Source organism: Staurois parvus, unplaced genomic scaffold (genome assembly GCF_062004578.1).
Source record: "Staurois parvus isolate SC_StPar_1 unplaced genomic scaffold, SC_StPar_1.0 ptg000388l, whole genome shotgun sequence".
In the NCBI taxonomy this organism is placed as follows: domain Eukaryota; kingdom Metazoa; phylum Chordata; class Amphibia; order Anura; family Ranidae; genus Staurois; species Staurois parvus.
The window spans coordinates 1374284-1382583 of NW_028318184.1; the positions used below are offsets into that span (position 1 = coordinate 1374284).

The window sequence follows — 8300 nt, forward strand, 5'->3', positions numbered from 1 at the left end:
TCATTCATGTCGTCTAGCAATGTTGATCCATATCAATCACGATGAATGACGCACATAGGCGGTGATCTGCCGACATGGCAAACCACTGCTCTTTCTAATCCTCTCACCCAAAAAGGATGAGGTTATGTTCCATTGTATAAATCCAACGTCATTCATGTCGTCTAGCAATGTTGATCCATATCAATCACGATGAATGACGCACATAGGCGGTGATCTGCCGACATGGCAAACCACTGCTCCTTCTAATCCTCTCACCCAAAAAGGATGAGGTTATGTTCCATTGTAATAATCAACGTCATTCATGTTGTCCAGCAATGTTGATCCATATCAGTCACGATCAATGACGCACATAGGCGGTGATCTGCCGACATGGCAAACCACTGCTCCTTCTAATCTCACCCAAAAAGGATGAGGTTATGTTCCATTGTATAAATCCAACATCATTCATGTCGTCTAGCAATGTTGATCCATATCAGTCACGATGATTGATGCACATAGGCGGTGATGTGCCGACATGGCAAACCACTGCTCCTTCTAATCCTCTCACCCAAAAAGGATGAGGTTGTGTTCCATTGTATAAATCCAACGTCATTCATGTCTTCCGGCAATGTTGATCCATATAAATCACGATGAATGACGCACATAGGCGGTGATCTGCCGACATGGCAAACCACTGCTCCTTCTAATCCTCTCACCCAGAATGGATGAGGTTATGTTCCATTGTATAAATCCAACGTCATTCCTATCATCTAGGAATGTTGATCCACTCACGACGAATGACGCATAAAGGTGTTGATCCGTGGTAAACCAACTGTCCTCTGATCTTCCGGCAGTTTTTTTATCTTGATGTGAATTCAGTTTCATTCATGTTGTCCAGCACTGTCGATCCATGTCAATCATGATGAATGATGCACAAAGGTGGTGATCTGCCTGCTATACACTGTAATAGCCTGCTATAAGCTGACTCTTTGCCCCAGGAAAGCAAAAGTTAGGTCATTCCTGTGACCCACAAGAGAAGTATGGTCTAACCTTGTGGTGATCTGTCCAAAAGAACGTGGCTCAATGCAGATGGTGTGAATGAGCCCTCATTCTTTCATTTCCTCTCCACCATCCTTCTCCATTTTGTGCTTTTGAAGCTGAAGCCATCGAACAATCTCTGTTGCTCTTCTGCAATTTTATTTTCTGTATTTCCTGTGTAGGGAATCAGTTCCTTCACATCAATTTGCTGATTTGTGTCGATTTGTGAGCGCAGACTTTCTTCTGGCATCTTCAATGGTGAGGTGGCCTTTCCTTTCTCCAGCTTCTTCCAGTAAATGGTACTGAAGAAGGGATGTTTTCGCAGTTGTTTCACTGCCTGCCGGCGATCGCTCGGATTTATTTCAAGAAGCTATAAAGAAAAAGAAATGAAATTTAGCATACGGTAGATTGTCACTAACAGAAACTGATCAATCAGCCAGTTTAGTGTCGGCTATTTCTTAAAAATAGAAAAAAAACACCTCAGAATGTCATTTTAATTCCTTGGTGTAGTTTTCACTGAAGATATATATGTCTGTTGGAAGGATCAAAGTGAACATTTCTGAACCAGTGAATGAGTTCATCCAAAAGCTCATGGATAGTTCCTATATTATTCTGACTCCCTGTGTGGTGAATATCTTGCTATACCGTGTGTATATAACACTTCCAGAAGTCGGATGCCCCCTGTGTGCTTTCTTACACCTGGTGATGTACTGGATACTAGAGAACGTTTTGCAAGCTTCTCTCATAAAGAACACTACACTAAGGATCTATAGCTTTTGCATAATTCTAATTGTAGAGTATACTTACTCTTTCAATGACATCTTGAAGTTCAGGATCCATGTCCCTCGGATAGAAGTGTCTCCTGAATCTGGCTTCACCTGGATGTGCTCCTGTGGCCATTTCGAATAAGATGACACCCAGTGACCAATAGTCAGACATAGCATCACAGGGTTTTCCTTGTAGAACCTGATAAAACAGAGAGTAAGATTAACCATAAAATAAAGCACACGATGAGCTGCACAGAGCAGTAATAATAGTTAACAATGGTTGGTGGGAATGACAGGTCACAGTGGGCCTCCTGTTGTTTTTTAGGTTTTTTGAGTCACCATCATTGTGGCTCTGCTTCTTTCATCTCCAAAATTCTTGTTAGGTTCATAGATATTATAAGATAAAGATGGGAGCAGTAGAGGGGAAAAACAAGGGTGGTGTTATACTTACTTCTGGGGCCATATAGATTGGAGTACCGGCACAAGTAAATACTTTGTCGGATCCAAACACGTCGGCTTCTGAAAGGCCAAAGTCTGCAATTTTGACATGGCCGGAGCTGTCGAGCAGTATATTCTCGGGTTTCAAGTCTCTGTAAAAAAAAAAAAAAAAAGGAGAGAGTTAGATTTACAGATCAAATGTTTAAAACCGTAATTCAACCAATACTAATAGTTCAGCTTTCAAGGGGTGCCAGCGGGTTAGATCCCCTTCTAACTTTCTGCACTGCTTTACGAATGGTAAGAGGAACCTCATGACCTTGGCTGTCAGCTTACTGCAGTGTAAGAAACCATATCAAATCACAGTTGGTCATTCTGCAATGCTTCCACATCTTTATTGAAAAGAAGGGAGCAGAAACACTCCGCAGGCTTTCTTCCTGCGTCACCTTTTGCCCTTCTAGTGGGGGCATGATTACGTCCCACTAGAGGGTGATAAGTGTTAGAATTAGGCAGCCTGGGGAGTGTTTCTATCCACGTGTCTTTAATAAAGCCATAGACTCATTTCAGATTGACGGAGTGCACCTCAATATTGTTTCTTCTGCTGGTTTACGGGGATTGATGGGACCCAGAGCAAATTTTGCACCTGTGGCTGGTTTTGCTCAGCTGCTGAATGGGACATGGCACAGTGTTAGAACAGGACATCTACAATTGCAAATGTATGTAATATGGGGAAGTGAGACTCCCTTACTTAGGCTACGTTCACACTAGCGTTGTGTGCAGGCGGCAGAGAGGCCTCGGACAATTCTGCACATTGCAGCACATGGTGCTGTTCTAACGGGAGCGTTAGCGTCGCGGCAAAACGGACGCCCCTGGTCGAGTCAGGAGGCGTTGAAGCCTCCTATTCTAGTCTACGGTGCCGCTCCGCAAACGCCCGGCCGGCGTTTGCGGTGCGGTGGCGACACGGTTGCGGGGCGTTTGCGGAGCGGTAACACCATTCAAACTTCATTATAGGCGTTTGTAACGCTCGGCAAAGCTTAGCAACCTCCGCTAAACCGCGCATGCGGCGTTTGCGGAGCGTTAAAAGATGCTCCGCAAACGCCGGACCAATGCTTGCCAAACGCTATAGGGGCGTTTGGCAAGCGTTGGTAAAAAGAGTCGAGTGTGAACGAGCCCTTAGAGTCACAAAAGCTTCAGCAGCAGGGGACAGAACTGGCCATGGGCAATTCAACCCTTGTACACCCATCCACAACTAAAGTAGCAGTATTGGGTGGTGTTGTACTTTACTGAAGATTAGAAGATATGGAAGATCATGGTGGAGACACTTACCTGTGCATTATTCCTTGGCGGTGCAGATATTGTAGCGCGCAGAGAAGTTCTGCAGCAATAAATCTGTAAAAAAGGAGAAAAGGTCTACGATTATTGCACGTCTCACAGCATAAGTAAACAAATGATTAAGAGGTGATTTCTTCCAAGCCTTGCATGTCATAAGCAGCAATGTATTACTGTGATAATGACAGGCCCTGCTCTTTTCTTGGGTTACTTTGGTTCTTAACCAGGGATTGGATCATAGTCACCTGATCTGTGGTAGCTGACAACCATTGGCTAAGACCTGTGGGGTTGGAACATTGCTTGTGTGGGGTTGAAGATACAGCCTTGCACGCCAAGATAAACTAGAGGATATAACCGGTGTTTGGCAGATATCACATTAGGCTCGTGCTATGCAGGAGAGTGTTAGCAGATCAATGGTGCTACTAAATTTGCTGGTGACCAGTCACTAGGAGTAGCAACTGATCATTAATCAGCTTGGACAAATAGCTCCCTATGCTATACAGTTAGCATGCTTTAGAATCTTGTAGGGATTAGTTGCATCTGATTGAAGGAGTGTGTGATTATGTGAGATTGATGTCTACAAACTGCATTACAGAGTACTTTGCTGACGGCTGAAAAAGGCTAGGCTAGGGGGTAAACGGAAGATGAGTATGTGTATGGGGGGCAGTGAAGGTTCTTTCCTGATAAAGGCTTACTGAGGTGGGTCGGGGTGGGTGATCTTTTAGTTTAAATGAAGAGAGCAATATAGGAATTCATTTTTTTGTTAAATCATACTTATCTAGGTGCGTGCAGCATCAGTCCGATGCAGCATCTGTCTATGGCCGGTTTTAAGGGCGAGCACTCAACAATCACTTGACAGCTGATTGCGGAGTTCTCACTCAGTCATCGCTCACTCCGAACAGAGAGCGGTGACTGTCAGTCAGCGTTTCTGCTCTTCCCCACCCCGCCAACTTAATGGAGCACTGGATTGTGGAGTGGAGGGAGCAACTGGCTCAGGCTCTCAACGGATCGTTGAGCTGGGTGCCGCTCCAGATTTTGGGGCAGATCCTTATTTTAAAGTCGGGATCTTTCCCCAGCCTGGACCGGCTGAGTGACATCAGCCGACAGCAGGCTTCAGCCCGCTGTCAGCTGAAAACGGGTCAAGGAGCTTTGTCTGTACTTCTCCTTTAAGATTCATTGTGTAATTACTATATGCAAATCCTTCATCATGACTGTTAACCCTCACCCTTCTCTTAGGCCATATTAACACCTTGGTGTTCTGGGAAATGCATGAAAAATGTGCTAAGATGCAAATCACACTTGTGGTGCCATTAATTCTTAATGGCACTTCAAATGCGGGTAGAAGTTGTGTGGCCAAACGCACCAAAATGTACATTGCAAAATTGTGAGGCTCGCGGACAAAGAAAAGTACATGAGCTACTTTGGTGCATTTGTCACGCATAAGGCAGCTCACGTAAGTGAATAGGCTGCCCTATGCTGTTGCACGACTAATGTGCAAAAAAAGCCCAAAATAAAAAGGTTGAATGGTGCGGGTATGAATGCAGCCTTAGACGGAATCTTTGTAAGTCTTACCTTATGGTGTTAGTTGGTAATGGAGCAGAAGACTTGATCAGGTCGCGTAGTTCTCCTCCTCTCATGTATTCCATAACAAAGAAGAGATTTTCCTGTAAAAGAAAGAGAAAAATAAGTCGGTTCCAAAAGGTCAAGTGGATGTGAAGTTTGTGTTTTGGTGGAAATGCAGAAATATAGGGATGTCTGGACATGGTAGACGGTTCAGGAGTTTAACGCATCTTCAAACTCAAGAATAAAAATGTCATCTATTTCAGCTTACACCAGTGCTCAGCTATGGAGGCTGTACTAGTGTTCTTCTTTTCAGCATGTCTTCCTTTATTTTCCCCTTGTAATCCTACCACTAATCTACTTCTTGTCCTAGGGTGACTACGCTCACTTACTATTCTCTATGTCTATGGAGGTGCCGTATTGTCATCCTAGGACAATAAGTATGCCTCTCCCCATCCTTAAGAACACCTCTCCCCATCCTCATCTCTATAACATACGGGGAGCTGTGTTGTAGTTCACAGAGGAGAAGTGAGCGGGGCTGATAAGACTGCTTAGGATGACTCAGGACAGCGCTGGAATTCTGACAGGATCACAAGTGTTTTTCTGCACTTATTAAACAGATATAACAACACGCTCTGCTTGATCTATTTAATAGACCAAGTGTGAACAAACAAGAAATGTTCAGTGTTGGCTTTCCATCCACTTTAAGACTAAGTTAACGCGATGCTTGGCAGGAACTTTCAATGTATGGTGAACGTCATTCCTCTGTGGGTAAGCAATATATAGAAGCCATTAACATGCAAACATGTTGTGACAGGTTCTATTGAAGTGACTCTATCATGAGAGAAGTTCAAGGACTATACCTGATCCAAGTCAGTGACTCCGACAGCAAAGCCAAAGTAAGAGCAGGACGGCTGGGGAGAACCAGAATTCCCCAAATTCTGCATTGGCAGCCACCATAACTCTCTCATGTCTTAGCCTCTTTGAAGCTGGACCATCCCTCCTTTTTTTCTGGTTTTGGGATTTATTTCTAGGTCTGTGCTGGACTTGGAGTCCAAATGGATAACATGGATGTGATTTGATGAGTGAGTGATTGATAGGAATGTGAAACTTACTTCTGTTTGGAAGGTTCCATAGGCGTGTGTACAAAAGGAACTCCGTCCAACTTTTTCCAGTATCTGTCTCTCTACGAGGACACTTTTCGGTTCTTCTTGCAGTAATTTCCTCTTCTGTACCACCTTGACTGCCAGTTTCTTGTTGGTGGCAGGATGGGATGCCAGGGCGACCTAAAAAACACAGGACACAAATGATTAGAAGCAATTCAGCTCCGGGTTCTGAAAAGGTTACCTCTGGGTCCAGCAGCAACCCCCCCAGCCTGGCTACGATTGTTAGTCTTAGTTTGAAAATAGTTTATAGAACGGGGAGTCAGCAGGATTTTGTGCAAGTTTTCAGTGGTTTTGACTGTTAGTCAGTAACTTCTAGACTGTTAGGGATTGGGGATAGCTTTCAATAGGCTTTTAGCAAGCCGCAGTAGGCATTTAGCAAATCACAGCCAGCGCTCACTCTGAAGTCTGTATTCAGCGTTCATAAATTGGGGCTAAAGGCTATGAAGCTGTGCAGCCAAACGTTATGCAATCTGCTATATACAGTTTAAATGTACGTCAGCTTATTTCCTTATATACCAAAGGATTTGTAATTCTGTCTTGCATCTTTTTGTGTATTACACCCCCGACAGACAGTACACCACTAAACATGACTTAGTGTGTAAGCCTGGATTCACTCTACTCGCGTTGCATCCATGTAACACAGTAAACGCACTGGAGATGATGTGCGTTGGCATGCTATTTTTTCATGAGTGGTGTAAAATACCAGTATTGTAGCTTTCTTAAAGCACATTGCATTTACATGCATTCTATTCCAGTGTAACCGAGCGCCAACTAATGTATCACACTGGTGTAAACTGGTCCTATGGGGAAAGCATGGATTTCAGCTTGGCATTGAGCAGCACAGCTCAGTGTGTGTAGTGTAAATGGGAAGTGGTAAGGAATAGAGTGGTGTGACCTCCACCTACGACCTACTATTTGCCGACTGGCAATAATAATAACCACTAACTGGCAGTGCATTAAACCCTCTGTTCATAAATCTTTGATTACTTACCTTTCCGTAACTACCTTGACCAAGTATTTTATGAAAGATAAAGCTGTCAAGATTAAAGTCGGCTGGCGGATGCATTTCTAATTTGGTGCCAGGCACATCCCTGACTACCTTGTTGTCATTCTCACCGGCTGCCCGGTTGACTGGTTGTCTGACAGCCTCATCGACGGGCTTGCTAACAGCCTCATCGACTAGCTCGCTGACAACCCCAACGACGGCCTCGTTGGCTGACTTGCTGACAACTTCAGCGACTCTCTCGCTGACTACCTCGCCGACTATATCGCTGACAACCTGGTGAAATCTATCGCTGACTACCTCGACGAGCTGTTGATCATTCTTGCTTGTCTCATCAGCAGCGATCTTCCTTTTCTTATTTGGAGGTGCAGAGAAAATTGGATCTGATGCTGGCCTCTTGTTATTCCTCTTGGGCAATATGACAGCACATGGTGTTTTGGCCCAACTCGGTGCATGACCACATCGTCCCTGTTTTGCTGGTCTTTCTTCCTCAGCAGATTGGTTGGATCTGCGCTTCTTTCCTCTGTTCATGGCACTCTCCTCTTTGGAACTCTTTCCCTCTCCAGAATTCTTCCTCCCATCAGAGTTCCCATGTTTGCTTTCCCGATTTTTGGGGAATTGCTGAGGTGTCTCCACCTTCAACCCACTATGTGATAAAGTGGGCTTATCCAAATCATCTACAAAAGGTCTCCCTATGATGGTATTCCAGGTGACCTCCTGTCTGTTCTTATATGGATGATATCGGAAACGTAGTTTTGGCCTGGTCCACTTCATTATAACACGTTATAATGAGATCTCACAGAGCACAAAAAAAGGAGTGTGTTCACTATCGCTAGCAGAAGCACACTGACTGTCTGTGGCTGCGCTGCCTGTGGACTGAGTTTCCGTGGTTGCTAGGATACCAACCGGAAACAAAATTCAAATGATTTTTCTGCCAACTGCCGTTTTCCACAGCGAGGCTCCAATTTTTTTTTAGCAGAGTGACAATCACAGAGCTCAGTATTCTGTCCTGGATATATGAAA

The 8300-nt window shown here is 44.4% G+C and overlaps 1 pseudogene; it reads right to left on the reverse strand.

The window, feature by feature from the left end:
• Positions 1-1059: 1059 nt before the first annotated feature.
• LOC149455756 (putative serine/threonine-protein kinase DDB_G0277449) lies at positions 1060-8051 on the reverse strand (annotated as a pseudogene).
• Between the last annotated feature and the right edge of the window lie 249 nt (positions 8052-8300).